This window comes from Ipomoea nil, unplaced genomic scaffold, assembly GCF_001879475.1.
Source record: "Ipomoea nil cultivar Tokyo-kokei standard unplaced genomic scaffold, Asagao_1.1 scaffold0143, whole genome shotgun sequence".
NCBI lineage: Eukaryota > Viridiplantae > Streptophyta > Magnoliopsida > Solanales > Convolvulaceae > Ipomoea > Ipomoea nil.
In genome coordinates, this window is record NW_017616571.1 from 1533669 (window position 1) to 1556743 (window position 23075).

At 32.4% G+C, this 23075-nt stretch overlaps 1 long non-coding RNA gene across 1 annotated transcript in view; it reads left to right on the forward strand.

Moving 5' to 3' along the window:
* The first annotated feature begins 717 nt into the window (after nt 1-717).
* The window catches only part of LOC109171760, an 80416-nt gene continuing 58058 nt past the window's right edge, over nt 718-23075 (forward strand). The window contains exon 1 of the long non-coding RNA XR_002052654.1: nt 718-893. This is a non-coding gene — a long non-coding RNA (uncharacterized LOC109171760). The remainder of the gene's footprint in view (nt 894-23075) is intronic.

Sequence of the window (23075 nt, forward strand, 5' to 3'; positions counted from 1 at the left end):
TATTAATTACATAAATCATGTTCAACATAAATATATATGTAATTATGAACCTTTGTAAGGTTGTGAACCGCATGCAAATAACTGTGCAAATATATTTCTATATATATATTATAATTTTCTAGCACACTTTTGCATGTAAGTTATATATCTTAAATGATATATTTATCATAAGAGAATATTAATTACATAAATCATGTTCAACATAAATATATATGTAATTATGAACCTTTGTAAGGTTGTGAACCGCATGCAAATAACTGTGCAAATATATTTCTATATATATATTATAATTTTCTAGCACACTTTTGCATGTAAGTTTGAGAAATTGAAAGCTTACGTGCTGTATAATCATTTTCCAAATGAAATACACAATTTACCTATATTGGAGAATAATCCTCCAATGTTGGGGAATAGAGAAAGCCTTCCAACAAACTCATTCTCTATATTAACTTTCTACCTAACTAAAATAATATTTATAACTCCGCAACTTCAAATATTATTTAAGCTTTCATGGTAGTCTATCTGAACCATTAATCTCCATTACTATATAAATTTCTAACAGTAAATGACTGGAAACCTTACTTTCAAGTTTCATCCACAATCTCATAATTTTTAATCACTTTTTAATAATCGGAAGTCACATACTTTTCCATGTTCCAAAAATATGCCAATATACTGATATAGCATTATACAAATATTACATTAATTGGATGGCTCTGTCGTCCCATGACAGTTGCGATTGTTAGGATCGCATTTTGGCTTTGGATTACTAATAATACAGTTGCGAATAATTTTAGAATTGCAGATGGGCCCTTTGTTCACAGGGCCTTTGTAAACCATATGGCCGCCGTTAGCCGCCATGTTTCCTGCAGCAGAGACTAAAACGAAGTTAGGTAAAATTTAATTATCTATCTGGTATAATAAAGTGATATAGATAATAATAAATATGTGATAATAACTTTGTAATAAAATCGATTAATTTATAGGGAGCGTTATGCTATGGACCGGTGTCTATTATGTATACGGTGGACACGCTGCACATTTATAATTTTTATACTGTACATAAATTTATATACTATAGATTTATAATTTCTATATTGTAGATTAATAAAATTTATAATGTAGATTCATAATTTCTATACTGCACATTCATAATTTCTGTACTGTAGATTCATAATTTCTACACTGCATATTCATAATTTTTGTACTGTAGATTCATAATTTCTATACTGTACATTCATAATTTATATACTGTAGATTCATAATTTTTATACTGTAGATTAATAAAATTTATAATGTAGATTCATAATTTCTATACTGTAAATTCATAATTTCTACACTGCATATTCATAATTTCTGTACTGTAGATTCATAATTTCTATACTGTACATTCATAATTTCTATATTGTATATTCATAAAATTTATAATGTAGATTCATATAATACAGAAATTATGAATGTGCAATATAGAAATTATGAATCTACAGAATAGATTTTATAAATCTACAGTATAGAAATTATGGATCTACAGCTTAGAAATTATGAATGTACAATATAAAAATTATGAATGTACAGTGTGTCCGCCATGTACATGGTAGACGGGTGCATGGTGGACACAGGTCCATAGCATAATTTGCCAATTTATAGATAGTGGGTTAATTACTTGCGTTCAAAAATAAAAGGGGTGAGAGGTGGAAAGGTACCTGGAGCTTCATTAGATAGTTTCCGAGCACATGTAAGGGGAGAAACAATGAAGAGAAGTATGAAGAAAAGAGAAAAGAGCTTGGCATTCATGGCTGCTGATTGGCTGATATATATGTGTGTGTAGATTTTGTGTATACATACAACTGAGCTATATATGTCCCCCTTTTATAGGCATATTGTGCATCTAACATTTCTCAAAACACAAGACTTTTCCATAGTGGCGTGCCTGGAATTATCTATTGTGAACTTGTGATTGTTCTCCATCATTCATTATTTTTGCAACTTACAAGGTGATGCCCCATGACGATATATAATCATGACATAAGCACATTATATACTATGATCATCATTACCTTATTTATCCGGCTCATGTGGTGGAGATTAGTGAGAGAGGTAAATCACAAGATATGTCTCAACTGACCAGCAATCACTCAAATGTTAGGCCGAATTTAGGAATAAGGTTCAAATTGCCCACTGAACGTAACCTGAAAATATAATTAGGCCACTTAATGAAAAAAAGTACAATTAGGTCACTGAACACTCAAAAAACGTGCAATTAGGCCACTGAACACTCCAAATGTATGCAATTTCACCAACAAAATAAAATGCCGGCCACCCCGTCATTTTTTTGTTATTTTTAATTTTTTTTAAAAATTTATTATTATAATTTAATAAAAACTATTAAAAATGCCAACTCAGCTGCCATGTAAGCAGGTAATCTGCTAAAATTGATGGTAATATGCTATCAGGTGAAATTGCATACATTTGGAGTGTTCAATGGTCTAATTGCACTTTTTTTTTTCCGTTCAGTGGCCTAATTGCATTTTCAGGTTACGTTCAGTCACCAATTTGAACCTTATTCCGCCGAATCTATGTACCATGCAACTGCTAGCAAAGTAAAATTTATGATCTTATTTTGAAGTGACTAACCAATTGGACTGTGCCTTAAAGCTTTAACTGCACTGTAGACACCGAAAATTTGAACTCGACAAATGGACTGACGAAATTGTTATTGGGCCGATGTTGAGATTGATTATTGGGCCATAATAATTAAGTTAGCCCAATTAAATTTTATTTGGGCTATATTGAATTAATTAATTGGTCCAAGCCCATTTCATATTTATATTTGAATTTGAATTACAATTATAAAATTATAATTATAATTATAATTTAAATATAATATAATTTTATTATATTTGAATTAAATAATTATAATTTAATTTGAATTTGAATTAGATGATAGAATAATGAACCTAGACTTAATTTTGACAATATTCATTGTATTAGATAATTAATTAATTAAATTAACTTAATAATAAAGGAGTTTGTTGAGGGATTTTGGTTAGACTTCTCACTATAAATAGAGCCTTCATTTTGATCCCAAGACGTAGTTGAAGACTAGAAGAACACTTGAAGAATTGAAGAGAAACTCTGGATTGAAGATCAAATCAAGCTAAAGTGGACTGAAGATCAAGCCAACTAAAGATCGGAGGCCCTTCAAGGCCCTTCAACGAGGATTAAGCAACAAAGCCCTTCATTGAAGAACAAGCCGCCTCCGATTCGCATTCCGGAGGCCCTTCAGCCAAAGTTTTCAAGTCAAGTAAATCAAGTGAAGAATCAGAGGACTTCTTGATAGTGACCTTGTACCCGCGCAATTTTGAAATTTGAATATATACTGTACAACTTTTCTTGTTCACAGACCTAATATAATTATATAATTAAATAAAAGTATTGTACTTGAAACGGAATCATTGAGAAATGTAAGCCCAACCTGGCTCTCGGTAAGCTGTGCTCCTGCCCAAGGCCCATCTCTAAAAGGGGCCCATATGAGATATAAATATATAATGGGGGCAAATTATTGTGGGCAAATTATATCGTGCATCGCGGTGCATAATCAATTATGCACCGCGTATCAAAACGACATTGTTTTATTTAATGAAAAGAAACGAAATCTTCGCAAAAAATAACTCTGTTCTTCAGTTTCAACAAACACTCTCGAGATACCAAAAACCCATTATGTCAATAGTGATGACTAAAGTTTCTAAGCTGTGGTCGGGGTTCAATGGAAGATCATCATCTGTAAACATGATTGATTGGTTCCACTTTCCTTCTGTTTTCCTTCGGCTCGGACTGAATAAGTATGACTTGTAATTCTCGCGACCACTGCCGCCGTTGCTCCACCGTGTCACCATAGCACGAGGCCAGTTGTATTTATCTCTAAAATAGAAGACAGTGCTCGTCTGCTCGAGTTACCCAGCCTGAGTGCAAAGCTCGGGAACTTCTTCTCGATACCAAAGACGCTGCATAATAGCTCATTGATAAGTGCAATTTTTATAACTTATTTCATAATGATTGACTTAATAATTTTTATTAATTCGTTATATTTTTATCTTATTTTATTAAATTATTGCACTTTTATTTACATTAATTATATTTTGTAATAATTTTTATAATATAAAACTAATAATAGTAGTAGTTTAGTTATAGTCGGTCACGGAAGAATAGGGAAGCGGTTGAAGTCTGAGCAGTAGCGACGCTGAAGAGGAAGGATGATCAATCTACTCCGGAGCAATTCCGGTCGGTACGGCTGGGTTGATTTTCCGGTGAAGATTTCGGCGGACAGCAGTTCTGTTCGGCGGTGATCATCTCTGATCGGCGGTGACAGTCCAGTGAACAGCGGCGGTAGCTCCGAACTCTGTAAGGTGGTGAGCTTTTCTTCGCAGCAGCAGAACTCCTTGAGGACGGTGGCAACAACAATTAAATTCTTTGCTCCATCAATTTCTGGTTTCTTCTCTGCTCTTAATTATTTATTAACTTTTTTGCACTGTATCTTTCTGGAGAATGGGTTTTTATGATGTTTAAATTGGTGAATTTAAAGTCTTTGAATATTGTGTTTATTTTACACCTTTGAGTTACTGTGAATTGTGAAGTTACGAGCATTATTATGAAGCTTTATCACAATTGCTTTCATTCTTTTTCTTAATTTGCTCTAAATTTGTGGTTGAAAATTCTTAAATCCAAGCCTTTGAATTAAATTGCAGCTTAATGTTTAAGTATTTTGCTAATTGCTCTTATCAATGATAATAATGCCGAGTTACTGTGTTGATTGTTTTTTTGCCATTTCCTGTTATTTTCATTATGCACTGCTAAATATTTTTGTCTAGGAATACGATACGAAAACTTCGTATTAATTTGTCTAATCTTGCCAATCAAATTAAGTTTTATCTTTCAATATTACTTTGCTTTTGAGTTAACCCTGATCTTTGATATTCGTTTTTAACACTTTATATTATTTACTTGTTATTAAATCGCATTGTATCAATTTCTTGTGAGTTCGACCCTTGCTATTGCACATTATCACTTGATTCGTGCACTTGCGAGAACATAATTAAAATTTTTTATCAAATCTTAATTGTACCGATCGACCCCTAATCGGGTCGGGTCTACCCTGATGAGGTAGGAAGTGGTTGAGAATTGCCCTTTACAATATGCGGAGTACATACCAAGCATGCATACAGTTATATGCTTAAGGGATATCTTCCATCTAGTATATAATTTAATAATTGAATATATATAATATGTTAACTACAAGTACATAATACGTGATTTGTAATATTAGGTACATAATATATTAACTTCATTTATATAATATATTAACCACATGTATATAAAAGATGCTCCCTTTGTATATAATATATTAACCACATGTATAATATATTTTGTTTGTCATGTTTACTGATAAGTGTTAAAATGTGTCAATTTTATGGGGTATTTAGGAGTAATATTTTGCTATATTTAGAGTCTTTTGAGCCTATTACATGCTTAGAATAGCTTATTTTGATTAAAGTTAGGCACAAAGATCAATTGTGGTTACATTTGTGAAAAAGAGCAAAATATTGACATTTTTAGGACATTTCGGCAGCAATTCGGTAATTTGAGAATATCTGGAGCTAGGAATGTCCAAATGAGGTGATTCAAGTGGAATTGGATCGGAATTTCGAAGAACTACAACTTTCATAAAGACCACAAAGGCCAATTCAGACATCTAGACAATCAAACTTAACAAAAACCGTGTCAGGATTTCGAGTTACACTGATGTCACACAATGACGACGGAGTAAATGAGAAATAATGGGCTATTGGCGAGATTTTAAGGCAGGAAATTTTCAGATTTGAGGCAACCATTATCATTATTCATCTTAGAACTTTCTCTCACTAGGTTTTTAGATTAGATTAGGTTAGAATTTCCTCTCCCGTCTCTCTAGAAATTAGCTCTCAAACATACTTCATTTTGTAAGAAGAAGAAGGGGATTCTTCACGCCATCTTGGGGGATCTTCATCTTCACTCTATTGTTTTGTAATTTTGACATTACAAGTGGGTAATCTCATAAGATCTATCTTTATATTGCTTGATTTGATGATTATGCCTACTTTGTGTATGCTGAGATTATTGAGCATGAATATGAGTAGCTAGATTTCTATGAGTGGATTAGATATTTCTTTGTCATTGTTGATGTATTGATTAATATGATTTGACTATATGTTTGATCCTTGTTGGAAGTGGGTTTTGTCTTGACTTATGTATGAGTTTGGTTACCTCACGCATGAGATTTAGGATGAGTGTATTGGCAAGAGATTGTGATACACTCTAGCCTCTCCACTTGAAATTCCCGCGTTGCTATCCGAGAGGACCAAGTCCGGAAGCAATCACGTAGGCAACGTGTTCGATGAAATGCCATAGGCATAGAATTTGTCTTGGAGGCTAAGCACGTAATGGCTAGCATTAGCAAACCGTGTGCCAATGATCAAAGCCCCGCATAGCCTCAATTCTCACTAGTGTCTATACATTGCAATCCTAGGAATTCCAATTCACTCCACTTCTTTTTATTTTATAGTTTCTTTTATTTCTTTGCTTATTTTTCTTTGTTGCACTCCTTACTCCTACCATCTCTTAGAGCATCCACTATAGAGAAGAATGAGGAGTTATTTCACAACTTTTGAGGTGCAAATGCCATGTTGGAGGAGAGAGGTGAAAAGAGAGAGTGTTTTTTTTTTCTTTTTTCTGCAAATGCCAAGTTATTTCTCTTCCCAAGGAAGAGAAATAAATGAGAAGACAGCAGTTGTTGTGCGCATTTCGCGCACAGCAATTGCCACGCCGGGCGCGTCAGGCGCGCCTGACAAGGTCATTACTTTATTTATTTATTTATTTATTTAAAATCAGTTTTGGTTTTTTTTTTTTCCTCCCCTTCCCACATTCTCTTTCCTAATAACTCTTATATTATCCCCAAAATCTCCTTAACTGATGCGGATGCTCTTACACCATGCACTTTCATAGCTTCCTTGTGTCAATGTGTACTTGTGTTTAGGGATGATAATGGGTCGGGGAGGGCTACATCCATCACCCGACCCACCTTATATTTTCTCCACCCACCCTCACCCCCACCCCGCATCGGGTGGACTTTTTCAAAATCCACCCCCACTCCTACCGGGTGCGGGTGCCCACTACGGGTACCCACCACTTATAATCTTATTATTTTTTAAAAAAAAATAATATTTAAATTATTTACATATAATAAAATAATAAAATTTATTAGTTATACTAAAACATAAAATAATAGAAATATTTAAATATAATAACAAAATTGTTAATTTTTAAAAATAAACTTAGTAGTTTAGATATAAAATAGTAAAAATTTACATAAACTTATAGAAAATCTTATAAATAACTACATGGCGAGTCGGGTGGAGTTCTAGGCGGGTTTTGTACATAGAACCCGAATCCAACCGACCCACCACGGGTTTACTTTTTTAAGACCCACACCCGATCCACCACCCAAAAAAAACCCGACCCAGGCGGGGTGGATTCGGGTGGATATCCGCGGGGCGGATTGAAATTGCCATCCCTACTTGTGTTTGATAATACAACATTCAATTCCAATTATCCATCCCTAGAGAACGACATCCCAGGAATCTTCATTCCCACTCTTCTTTCCATCACTCAGCTAAGACTACATCTTTCATTTACTATTCATTATATTGGTCAAACCAACTATTTCTTCATTGTTTATTTTCTTCAGTAATTTTAAATTTGACTTTTTGTGTTTAATAGTCCTTTAATGTAATTTTTAAATATATAAATTTTATATACTACTACTAAACTTAATATTATGAATAATAATTGAATTAAAAATATCTTCAGTCACATCTTGTTAGTCGAACCAGGCAAACGTACAAAATGGGACATTTGGAGTATATAATATGCTAATTTCATGTATAATATGTTTTTAATAGGGTACACAATTTAAGATGGAGATCATTTGCAGTTGAATTCCAAATTTTAAGGTGTTGTTGAGAGGGAAAAAAAAAAAAAAAAAACAAAATGTAGCTCAAATTAAGTCATTCGTATTTATCATAATTATACTGTTTCATGTTGTCTTGGTAGAAATTTGGATGAATGCTCTTGTGCCTCATTGTAAACCAAACTAATGAACTCCATTTTGTTTCTGCAAGATCCTTTCCTATTTCTCTGTTTCTTGATTGAGTTTATCCTGTTTATAGATAATGTGGTTATTATTTTCCTGTTGTTCACTTCTTTATTTCTCTAAATTTCAAGTTAAATACTGGTATGTATTTAAAGAATAGTGAAAATGAAGAATTGAAGAAGCGATGAAGCTATTTGGTAGCAATTGTTTGTCCCACATCGGTTGGGGAGAGGGAGTTGATGGGTGTGGGAGGTTATAAAAGAAGGGGGATGTGGGCTTAGTTAGACATACCTTTCTAGGCCTTTTGGCTAAGATCTAGTGTAGTACAATTGTTATGCTATGGACCTGTGTCTAGCATATATGTTGGACACGGGGTAATAGTGCCGTTAGGCACTGTTATCTCTTTTTAAATTTTTTTTTTTTAAATTTCAAATTGCTTTGTTATAGGAGTATATGTTCATAATTTTATTACTATATGTTAATAACTGTACATTAATAACTCAATAACTGTATGTTCATAACTCTATAATTGTACATTTATAATTCTATAACTATACATTCATAACTTCATAACTGTATATTCATAATTCCATAATTGTACATTCATAATTTTTGAAGCTCTATGTTCACAATTTTAGAGCTTTATGTTCATAATTTATTCCATAATTGTACATTCATAATTTTTGAAGCTCTATGTTCACAATTTTAGAGCTCTATGTTCATAATTTTATCACTATATGTTCATAATTGTAAGTTCATAATGTCAGAGCTCTTTGTTCATAATTCGATCAATAACTGTACATTCATAATTCCATAACTGTAGTTTCATAATCTCATAACTGTAGATTCATAACTCCATAATTGTAGATTCATAACTCCATAACTGTACATTCATAACTTCATAACTGTACATTCATAATCTTTGAAGCTCTATATTCACAATTTTAAAGCTCCATGGTCATAATTTTATCACTATATGTTCATAATTGTAAGTTCATAATGTTAGAGCTCTGTGTTCATAATTTCATAATTGCATAACTGTACATTCATAACGGCATAACTGTACATTCATAATCCAAAAAAAAATAACGCCGTTAACGGCAAAACACGAGCGATTTTTTTTATTATTTAAAACTAAATGACGCGTTTTTTTTTTTTTTTTTTTTTTTTTTTTTTTTTTTTTTAAAAACAACGTCGTTTTGGGCTCGTGTCCACAATTCATTGTGGACACGGGTCCAGGGCATAATTTGCCAGTGTAGTATCTGTTCTTGTTAGTTTAATATTTGATACGTGGGTTATTAGCCTACACGATATTAACTCAATTTTTTTTTTAGTGTAAAGACCCACTAAGGCAGCTTGCTGTTTGGGCCTTTGAGTGTCGCTTCGGCGTTGTACTATTGCCTTGGCCTGGCACACCCCACCAAGTCCAGTTTAAGAATTCTAAGTCCATTTCTTTTAGTCTGTTGGAAGCCCGTTTTGCTACGTAATAGTAGTCATTTTTCCTAATGCGTTTGTGTTGGGTTTGGCAATTTATATCCTACACCACGGCGCACGTTGCACTATGCGCACAGATGCAAAACGACGTCGTTTTAATTTTTTTTTTTTTTTTGAAATTTCCCGCCCCAGTGAATGACAGTAGTTTTTTCTTTAAAAAAAAAAAAACCCGCTGTTCAAGAATGTACATAATGTTATACTAGAATACACATAATTGTATACATGAATGTACATAATTATATAACAAAATATACATACTCTTTTTAAAAGATAATACACATAATCTAACATAATACATAATAAACATAAACTTTTAACATAATACACATCAACTATTAACATAATATACACAAATTTTCTGATTCGGATGTACATAATTGTATAAAAAGAATGTACATAATTGTATAAAAAATGTACATAACTGTATGAACCAATACACATAACTGTATGAACAAATACACATAACTGTATGAACAAATACACATAATCCCAGCAACTTCCTACCGCACCTCCCAAAACGACGTCGTTTTGGGAGGCGCGCGGCGCACAGTGCTATGTGCGCCGTGGTGTAGGTCATAACGATTGGTTGGGTTTAGGTCTCTGTATATTTACTGTTTGTGTATATGCTCTGAAATATTTGTTTTGTTCTTCTACAAGTTTAATACTCCGTATTTGTTTTGTTCTTCTACTAGTTTAATGTAATTTATTATAAATAATCAAAACTTAAATTGGTAATAAGGAGAATAAGATAATGTAGTTAATTAAGGCTGATATAGGTCCATCTTGTAAGGTAGATTCAGATTTAAAAATACACATAGAAATTATGGATCCAATTCTATGTCCACTTTGCATGGTGCCATGGTTGCATATATTTGGTGACAAACATTGTGCTCGTCTCAAAACCACCCGCATGGAGGATGTGTATTGACTACATACACATGCATGAAGAAGGAAATCAAGCAAATCTTATAATCTTTCAACTTCATAATTTGCAATCACTTCTTACAAAAGGTGAAATTTTGTTCCAGAAATCTAACATTCCGATCTAACATGATTGTGAAGAGAAAAATTAAGTTGACTAAGAGATCCATTAGGTGAGAGTGTAAGTTAATTCTATAAACACCAGATCTTCAGAACACATGATTTCACATACTGTATTCAATTGGCGTTCAGTGAACATACCTGGCACCATTATTATCCCGTGAATGCTTGAACTAGAGACTTGGTTTCTCTCTCCAAACCTTCAACATTCCTTTCTTTAAGAACTCTGATGGAGAGAGACTTTAGTTTTTGTTTTTCTAAAGGTTGGGGAGAGGACCAGAGAATCAGAATAATGGTTAATCATTATCTCTCGGTTCCATCAACCTGAGAGGTTATTATATGATATTATCCTTAACTGGCCAATCATAGGATTATTTCATTATTAAATATAAATAAATATTTATGAGCCAATAGAATAACAACATTAATAATTATTCTAACATTCTCCCACTTGGCTCATAAGTCATAAATTTAATAATGAACGTGAAACATAATATGCATAGTATAAGCTAATTCCTACATTATATTGGTCAGAACATAAGTCATCGTTAAGTTAGAAATTAATAAGAATCATGGCGGTAATACGTCACTAATTTAACGCAGTCCCTTTCATGTATCACAATATTAATTTCAAACTCAATATGATTCATAATGAACTTTTTCATGATGGTCCACGATAATGTCTTTGTCAAAGACAAATCCTGTTTATATCAACATAAAACATTCATGTATATATACATCATAAACTAAACAGGATACTGAATACATAAACGAAGCTATATTGAGCTCTAAGTATCAAATATATCAAAACACAACCTTAACATAATGTTAACAGTTTCCAATAACGCCCATTATTTCAACATGCTCATGAAATGCCTTTGGTGGCAATGCTTTAGTGAATGGGTCTGCAATCATTAATCTAGTGCTAACATGTTCAATTGATACTCTCCGTTCCCGAACATCTTCTTTAACGGCAAGATACTTCAAATCAATACGTTTAGACTTGTATACTTGTCGTTTTTAGAAAAGAAGACTGTTGCGGCATTATCACAATAAATTTTCAGCGGCTTGGCAATACTATCGACAATTCCAAGTCCCGAAATAAAATTCCGCAACCATAATCCATGATTTTTGGCCACAAAACATGGCACAAACTCCACATTCTAAATCTTTCTAAGACTTTGTTGATATATGCTTTCTGAGACAATCCTAACACTCCTTGTGATCTATTACGAAATATTTCAATTCCAATCACAAAGGATGTCTCACCCATACCTTTCATTTCAAAGTTCTTAGAAAGAAATTGCTTGGTCTCGTGCATTAAACCAAGATCATTAGTAGCAATCAAAATGTCATCGAAATACAGAATAAAAAATATAAACATGCTCCCACTAACCTTCAGATATATACATCGATCAACATTATTTTCTTTAAATCCAAAGGTCATTACAATATCATTAAACTTAAGATACCATTGTCGGGAAGCTTGTCTAAGTCCATATATCGATCTGTTAAGTTTACACACTATGCGTTCCTTTCCTTCAATTGAAAAACCCTCAGGATGGTTCATGTAAATTTCTTCCTCTAAATTTCTATTCAGAAATACAGTTTTCACATCCATCGATTGTAGCTCTAAGTCATAATGGGCTACTAGTGCCATAATTATTCTAAATGAATCTTTCTTTGAAACAGGTGAAAATGTTTCATTGAAATCAATACCATCCTTTTGAGTAAAACCTTTGGCAACACGTCTGGCCTTGTATCGTTAAGTATTGCCATTTGAGTCGTGTTTGGTCTTAAAAACTCATTTACAGCCAACAGGCTTACAACCTTCAGGCAATTCAACAAGATGCCATACTTCATTATGTTCCATTGATTTTAACTCATCTTTCATGGCTTCAACCGATTTAGAAGAACTAGAACTATTTATAGCCTGTGAAAATGAAACTAGATCTTCATCAATTCCAATATCAAAATCTGATTCTTGAAGATAAACCATATAATCATCAGATATAGCTGATCTCCTTTGTCTTTGAGATCTTCTTAATGCTACTTTTGTAGGAATATCATTTGTGGGTTCATTGTTAACTTCAACATGGAGTGATTGATCATTAATCTCTTTATCATTAATTTGTTGTTCAGGCATGTGATTAAATTGTTCAACCGTTGCAGGCTAAACAATTTGAGTAACTCCAGGTAGAGTAATTTGACGCACACGAACAACAAATTGAGAAGAAGATATCAGAGAATTTTGCACCGTAACTTCTTTAAGTTCCACTTTTCGTGGTTCAACGCTCCCACTTATGTTATCATTCTCAATGAAGTTAGCATTCCCAGTTTCAACAATTTTAATAGTATGGCTAGGACAATAGAATCTATACCCTTTAGATTTATCTGGATAACCAATGAAAAATCCACTAGTTATTCTTGAATCCAGTTTCTTTTCATTTGGACTATAAATGCGTATCTTCGTCGGGCATCCCCAAACATGAAGGACTTGGTTTCCTTCATGTCCACAGTTCAAATGGTGTTTTTGAAACTGCCTTACTAGGAAGCATGTTTAATAAATAAGCGACATTTTTTAAAGCATATGTCCACAATGATAAAGGTAAAGAAGAATAACTCATCATACTTCTAACCATTTTCATTAAGGTACGATTACGCCTTTCTGCAACACCATTTTGTTGTGGTGTACCGGGCATTGTGTATTGAGCACAAATACCACGTTTTTCAAGAAATTTAGCAAATGGACCAAGGCATTGTCCACTTTTAGTATACCTTCCATAATATTCTCCACCCCTATCCGATCTTATAATTTTCACATTTTTGTCTAATTGTCTTTCAATGTCATTCACAAATACCTCTAAGGCATTTATTGATTGAGATTTTTTTGTGCAACAAATAGACATAACCATAACGTGCAAAAATCATCAATAAATGTGATGATATTTTCTTTTCCGAATGTTGGGACATCAAAAGGTCCACATATATCAATGTGTATAATTTCAAGGAGCTGTGTGCTTCTTGTGGCTGTATTTTTATTTGTGTGATTTGAATGTTTTCCTTTAATACAATCCACACAAATACCTAGATCAGTAAAATCTAATTCAGGAAGGATTTCATTCTTTACTAGTTTTTGAATCCTTTCCTTAGATATGTGACCCAAACGTTTATGCTACAAGTAAGCTGATCTTTCATCCACTAAACTTCGTTTAGTTCCAATACAGTGATGCAAGGTTAAAAGAGTTTCAGCAAAAAGATTGTCAAGCTTTTGTTTGTACAAACCATCAGAAAGAATACTAGAACCAGTGAAATAAATTTGCTTGAATAAACTGAAACAACCATTTCCAAATTTAGTGGAAAAACCATAAGAGTCCAGTTTTGACAAAGAAATTAAATTCCTAGAAACTGAAGGAACATAAAGAGTTTCAAACAAATCCAAATGATTTCCAGTATCTAAAATTAAACGATAAGTTCCAATGGTTTCTATTGGAGCTTTGACTGGATTCCCCATAAATATAAATTTTTCATTTGGCTTTATGGTTTGGGTCATAAGGAATCCATGCATTGTATTCGAAACATGAGTAGTGAAACCAGAATCAATCTACCAAGTATTATAAGGAACTTTAGTTAAATTTGATTCGAAACATACTGATATATAATGTATACCTTTCTTTTCGAACCATGCATTATGCTTAAGGCAATCTTTATGAAAATGTCTATATTTCTTGCAGAAATGACACTTGTCATTCTTGTGTTCCTCTTTGTGGATTTGAGAAGAGGACCCATTAGTCTTCATTGGTCCTTTCTTACCCTTATGATTCTTCTTTCCAAACGTCTTACCAGCCATTGACTGACCCATGAGATTAATTGAGTGAATTTCTTATTTTAAGACTTGTTTCCTCTCGAGTTAGCATTTCATGCAATTCGAACACATTCCACTTATCTTTAATGGAATTTTAATTCACTTGGAATGTCTCATACTCGAGAGGCATAGAGTTTAAAATAAATTGTACAAGGAAAGTATCACTCACGTCCATTACCATGGACCTTAATTTTGTTGCTAAGCTCAACATAATCATAAACAATCAAATAATACATTGAAGGCCAGGTCTCCTTTGGGTGATCCAACAACATATAACTTTAAACATAATACGATGCTAAAAAATTCATATAATTGGTCATTAAGTATATTACGACTAGACTTGTTTGCTATCTTTGGATATGCTAAACAACCCAATCAAATACAAATAATTAACCATTATTATGTTTATAATTGTGAAATAATTGATCAACCTTTGGGTGACTCTTAAATATTTCAAAATTACAAACCTTCAATTTACTCAACAAGACAAAACATGTCATCTCATTATAAGCATCACATAATCATGGGCACTTGAATTTTATTTAAATTTGATGTCTATTAAAATTTTATAATTTGGCCACTTTGGTGACTAACAAATTAATCATAATTAGATACCAAGTTAAGTGGATATAATATAATAAATAATATCATAAAATATCCACATACATAATTATCACTAATATGTAAGACAAATGATTTGCTTCATTTACATGGGTAGAGATGAAACCCCTCAACTTAAATTTAAGGGGCGAGGTTCTAAACCACCATGCAAATCATGTTGGCTACAAAGAATCATAATTAATCTACATACATAATTATCAAAAAATTAATTAACATACAATTAATTATACAAATTAATATGCAGTAATATGGCAGAAGCGATAAACACAAGCACCATGATTTCTCATGCTTTAAAAACCATGCGCCAAACACAATTATTATAAACATGTGCACACAGTATCAGATACTCCATTAATCCTATATATGCATAATCCTTTATATTGTAATCCATCCTATGTTTAAACTTTAAACACATCAAATGCATGATACAGAAAAATTCGTATATCACTGCATATTACTGTAGAACACTTAAACATTATATATATATATATATATATATATATATATATATATATATATATATATATATATTGTTGGAGAAATAGGCTGATAAAGTGAAAACTCAATAACTACTGTGCCGTGGTATAACCACTGCATAGAAGCGAATTCGCTGCTACCGGTGCAGGCTCACAACAACGGCGTCGCCACCGAAGGTTAACACAGCAATCACCGTCTCCGTGCACCCGGAGCAGGGATTGGAACATACACAACATTCTCATAGTGGAAAGGGGACAATAAAGATAACAAGACAATGTTTGTCTGTGTGTCTGAACTCAAGAATACCCCATTTAAATAGTAGAATCCAAATGATTATGGCCACTTAATAACTAACAAATATTGACCACTCACCAAACTTGTGGTGAATATTAATCAAGACTAAATCACCAGGGTAATGAGGACCACAAAATTATCCATTGACTTGCATTTTCCCAACAACCCCCACAAATGCAAGAGAATGCTAAGGAAGACTCTGAGAAGTATAAAGGATTGACACTTAAGTGTTAGTGAACGAATCTTGAACTGGCACATAGTGACACATGGTATCCTCTGATCTAGTGAGTGAACGAATCTTGAACTCTTAGACTAGAGGTTTAAACCATAGTGCCACGCATCAGACCTTAGATCTTGTGTAAGTTCCGCGAAAAAACTACATATATATTTACCCCAACTGAACTTCGGGTTGCTCATGAGTACTCTAGAAAGATAGCTCATTATCTTTCATAAAAGGCGGCTAACCCTTTTTACTCAAGTAGGTGATCTTCTTAAGTCTATCTCAATATAGACTATACCCAAATTGGGGTATGAAATCATTAAGAGCATTTTATGCTCACCCTCTCAATTATTAAGCGGTGAATTCATTAAGTCCATCTCCATAGGACCACCCATCTCATTGGGTTATAAATTCATTAAGAGCTGTTGCTCAACCTCACCAGTACACACACATCATAGAATGACTAATTAGTGTACTACTTTGTGATTCTTTCCATGGCTTCATTTGACCACAAAAGTGGGATCCACCATGAATTCATCACCTCTTGAGCTTTAAGTCATTTCATCAATAATTTAACGACTAACCTCATAATTAGTCATCTCTATTAAAGTAAGTTGATCATCTCGATTAAACTTACGTACACTTTAAAGTGTACTTTATTTACTCACAAATAATTCCCTTGAAATTTTCATGTTCAACATGAAATATTCTCTTTTACCATTATTTTTGGTACCACAAAGAGACTTATAGGAAAGAAGTATAAAAGGAGTTAATTACCCCCACAATGTAACACTTACGAGAAAAGTATTTGATTTCTTATCCAGATTGATCTTTAGTGGCCAACATTGGCTCCTTTGCAGATTGAGTTTTGCAGATTTGTTTTGTGAAACATTATAGTAGCTCCGCAATTTAATTTATACATACTCAATAATTGATAATTGAATATATTTCAACAAGCTTGGTTATCTCAACCCACCATAATTACCCCTTTAAACAGGAATTATAGGTCTTCCAAGATGACTCAACCAAGTTTTTAAATAATATATATAAATGCTCATTGCTAGTTAGTAGTAAGCCACAGAGATAATGTTGTTTGCATGTTATTTCACGTTAAACAACATAATCACAATTTTCACATGATTTTATTGAGATTAATTAGTCTCATATTCAAAGAATATATTCAAATTAATGTTTATTAGAAATGATTTATCTACATAAATTCAACAAGGTGAACTCGACATGTATAACTTTAATACTCAAAGTTATTTCAACTTCACCATTTTTTTACCTTCACTTCGAGAAAATTCATAACTTAGTATAGCATTGGTATAATGCAAATCAACAAAAAAATTTCATATTTATTCTCAAAAGAATAAATAGCCCCCAATTATTTATAACATGGTAATTTAAACCAACACTATTATTACACCACGTAAGCAATATTTATTTGCAAGGCTTAATTTTTTATTTTTTTTTTAATATCACGTGAAAGTTAAACTCATTTCACTATATCTCAATAATTGATTACCACACTAGTCATATGACCCCCACAATCCTCGTAGTGATCAAGCTATTTGATTCTTCTCCATATCTACTTGATTTCATATTGAAATATATGCTATTCAAATTGATATGGTGATTACCCATGCATATAATCTTTGTATGCATGAAACTAAGTTTAAACATGTGACCATGCATACATTATTGATACTCTTAAGTATTAAATGAAGAAGCACATATACGAATGCATGCATAACTCAAATGTAATATTAATACTTAGCTTTCGTAAGTAGCAGGGTGAATGACATTCGATCGTTGTTGCGCATCTTTCTTCTTCTCCTCCAACATTAGAATATTTTGCGAGATTACCCAGATTACTCCGATGCAGTGCTGAAGTACATAATCTTGATACTAATGGAGAAGGATGACTTGGAGAATCAACTATGCATGTTTCATGATTTCATTGCTCTCCAGACAATTGAGAAATACTTCTAATATGTCCTTCATGGTTCTGATCACATCTCACCTTCATAAACTCCTATCTCTTGTGTTCTTTTGGAACACCATAGCAGAAACATAGAAGTTTGCAAATAGCAATCCACAATACCACTTTTGCAATAATTCATGTCTAGTACGTAGCCCTCGATCTCATTGAGTGAGACGACGAAACAAGTCAATTTCAATAGCAACAACGCAATCAACAGGTTATTACTCTTCTAGGCTGTAGCATCAAATTTTAGATGTACTGCAAGCGCATGTTGGCAGCGATGATAACCCCATAAATCCTCCTTGTAGTGGGAACGTCTTTTCAGCATAAATCTGTGACAAAAACATCTTCCAATTTTCCCATTTTTTTTTTCTTTTTTCATTCACTATTATCAGCATCAATTCGCTTCTATATTGTTGGAGATATAGGCTGATAAAGTGAAAACTCAATAACTGCTGTGCCGTGGTATAACCATTGTCATAGAAGCGAATTCGCCGCTACCGGTGCAGGCTCACAACAACAGCGTCGCCCCCGAAGGTTAACACAGCAATCCCCGTCTCCGTGCACCCGGAGCAGGGATTGGAACATACACAACATTCTCAGAGTGGAAAGGGGACAATAAAGATAACAAGACAATGTTTGTCTGTGTCTGAACTCAAGAATACCCCATTTAAATAGTAGAATCCAAATGATTATGGCCACTTAATAACTAATAAATATTGACCACTCACCAAACTTGTGGTGAATATTAATCAAGACTAAATCACTAGGGTAATGAGGACCACAAAATTATCCATTGACTTGCATTTTCCCAACATATATATATATATATATATATATATATATATATATATATATATATATATAAAGCCATATATAGAGCAACACTCGTCATCATTAATATATAAACATACGGAAACACACAACAAAACGCAACAATGGAAGCCAAAAATAAAAAGGATGTCTGCGTATGTATATATTTAAGGCTTACGTATATATTCAGTACACATGTTTGCAGTGTAGAGAAAAGACTTTGCAGTACTGTAGGTAATGCAAGTACATATATATACCCTTAACAAATATGTATGCAGTACATAATATATATATATACGAAACATATATATGTATGCAGTACTCATATACGAAACTTACGAAACCAGCATGTAAACATAAGGGATATTTTATATAGGTAGAAAACATCAGTACATACATACGGAAAAATAACCTTTCATCATAATATTTGGAAAAAACATATGTTCTACAACCAGGCTCTGATACCACATGTAAGTTAATTCTATAAACACCAGATCTTCAGAATACATTATTTCACATATTGTATTATATTAGTATTATACAAACATTACATTAATTAATAGGTTTTTTATTGTCATTTCTGAATTATCCCAACAGGAAGAACATAGCTAGCTTGAGTAGGAAATTTAGTACCGAACACTATGGATTTATAATCCAGACATTATTTATTTATATCTTAAGCATAGGTCGATCTCTAGCATATATGTAGTTACATGCATTAATTTGCTTGCGGCGGACGATGCCCCCCACCGCCACCGCCAGGTGGATGATACCCACCGCCACCGCCACCGCCAGGTGGATGATACCCACCGCCACCGCCACCGCCACCGCCAGGTGGATGATACCCCTGGAGCTTAGTAGCCATCTCTGGTGGCTTAATAGTCAGCCCTTTCACTGGCGGTTTGACAACAACAACTCCCTTTGCTATGTCGCCTGCATCAACAATGTTCAGTAGCAGTTAAACCATGGGATCAGGAAAATTGCATTTTTACTCATTCAGTTATACTATGATAAAAATTAAGTCCTAAGTTATATGCGTGATCATTTTTAATTCCTAAGTTATGAACAAATTAAATTTACAATCTTAGTCCCTCGACACTATTTCTACTACTAATTTGTCACTTAATAAAGTGGTTGATTTGGTTCTTCAAGGACTAAAACCGCCACTCCATATGTAACTTAAGAATTAGAAATGGTCACACATATAACTCAAAAACTAAGTCTGTACTATAAGTATAACTAGATGACAAAAAGTGCAATTTTTCTTATGATAATTTATATAATTAAGAATAGTTGTTGAAACTATAATTCAATCAGCAATATATATACTCCGTGTATATATATATAATAAGCTGGCGTGCATGTTTGTATCGTCAACTTCTACTCATACATACCGGACAACCTCGTCCGAGCGGTTGTTGGGCGTGCAAAAACCAGTGCTGCGATCATGGCAAGAATGAAAAATAGAAAGAGTGGTTTGGACTTCATGGTTGATATGTGTGGTTTTTGTGTGTACACCAAACTAAGATTTGCCTTCTTTTATAGGCGCAATATGGGATGAGGGAAGATCCACAACCACAAGAAAAGCACCGCGTAGAATTAGATTATAATTAATTAAGTTCAATCGATATGCTATGGACCCGTGTCCAGTATGCATTGTGGACACGATAACGGTGCCGTTAGTGGCATCGTTATCTTCCATCATTTTTTAAAAAATTTCAGACCACTTTATTATAGGAGCATATGTTCATAATTTTATTACTATATGTTCATAATTGTAAGTTCATAATGTCAGAGCTCTGTGTTCATAATTCCATAACTGTACATTCATAATTCCCCGTAACTATACATTCATAATTCAATAACTGTAAATTCATAATTTTCGAAGCTCTATGTTCATAATTTTAGAGCTCTACCTATGCTCATAATTTTATCAATATATGTTCATAATTGTAGTTCATAATGTCAGAGCTCTGTGTTCATAATTCCATAACTTACATTCATAATTCCATAACTGTACATTCATAATGCCACAAACGAATAACGCCGTTAATGGCGAGACAAAGTCAATTTTTTTTTTTTTTTAACTAGAAGGCCGCATTTTCCGTGAAAACGACGTCGTTTTGAACTCTTGTCCACAAAGCATTGTGGACACGAGTCCACAACATAATTTGCGAATTAAGTTGGTCGGATATTGGACTCGATAATCGACAAAATTTAATTTCAAATTCTATTTTTTGAGCAAGTTGTCTATTGACCTTTGTGATTTGAGTCGATTTGTAACCTAAGCTGGTTTACGAGGGAGCTGCCTATTAGTTTTCCAGGCCGGTTTGAGCTAGTCAGCAATTAATCTAGACTGATTTATTTCATTGTGATTTTTTATCAAGTGGGATCACAAGACTAATTTCTCTTCAAATACACCTTCGTGTATCGGAGACTAGCTTTCTAGGAAATGAAATATTTTATTTTTCTTTGATACCCTATATTACGATCACTTTAAAAACAATAGAACATTTAGGGTGTGTTTGGTTCGCACATGAGAATCGAAATCAGAATGACAATCAAATAGTTGGTAATATATAGTAATGAGTTTTGGTGAAAGTATTTTGCATGTTTGGTAGTTAGAATGGAATTGTAATGATTACCAATATTGATGTTTGATTGTGTATGACCCTATAATGGAAATAAATGTACTCCGTATTTTTTTAAGGAATGGAATAAATGTTTTAAAAATACAAAAATAAAAAATTAAAGTAATTGATCATAATATAATGACTTCCAAAGTATCAATATGAAAAAAAAAAATCAAAATAAAAATCTAAAAATATTAATCCAAACATAAAAATTAGATTAATAATAAGATTGGAATGATACATCATTTTAATTAGGCAATGAGATTTTTAATTGAAAGAATAATCAAATCTCATAGTTGTATTTTAAAAAATTATCAACCAAACACTAACTATAATTTTGATTCTTATTTTTAGTGTGTAAACTCATGAACCAAACATACCCTTAATTAGATTTCACTAGAAGATTATATGATGAAATTAGTCACCTATTTTCTTTTTTGATCAGCCATTAGGGGAACGGAAATAGACAGCACTCAAGTTTTTCCTATACAATAATATAGGGAGTAGTATAAAATCATTGTACAATTTATATTTAATACATTTTTGCTTTGTTGTGATTTGTGCGCTATTACATAATAATGAAATTTGTTTAATGCACACTCTTAAAATAGTATTATGCATTTTTCTCGTAAAAAAATCATTATATTTTTCATTTTACTAAGTGTAGATGGACAATTTGCTTAGTATTTCTAAACATAATGTCAATTAAAACAAGTATTATTGTCCAGTCAAACGGTTAAAATGAGTGTTTGGTAAATATTTAGTTTAACTTATTTGACGTCAATAAGTTAACAATGAAAAAAGTACTTGAATTAACATTTTTCTTATAACAACAGATTGCATTTTATTTTTAAATGTTTATGAATTTCAGTGTTTTATCCACAAAAATCAAAATATTGAAATCTGTTAATAAATTAAATACCTACATATTTAAGCAATTTAACTACTACGGATTTTTCATGTGTAAATTTAATTTTTTTCTTGCAGTGAAAGTCTAATTTGCCACTATTAATTGTTGCCCGCTTTTGTGATGTTTATACTTTATTCTATTTTTATTTGAATTTACATTTTTAATGTTGAATATTTGAATTATTATTATTATTATTATTATTATTATTATTATTATTATTATTATTATTATTATTATTATTAACTACTTCTTCAAAACTATGACACTATATTAATAATAAATACAAAAATAATATTTAAAACATAATAATAATAATAATAATAATTTTAAAAATAAACTTATTGAAATTTTAAATCTAAAACTAAATAATTTTAGAAAACCTACTCAACAACTAAAACAGTAGACTCATATTTTTATGAGTCATTTTACCTATTATTATCTATTAACAGTAAACAATTAATTTACCTAAACATGTTCAATAACCAACTAATACAACTAGTTATTCAAATAACTAAAACATTATTTAGCTATTTGT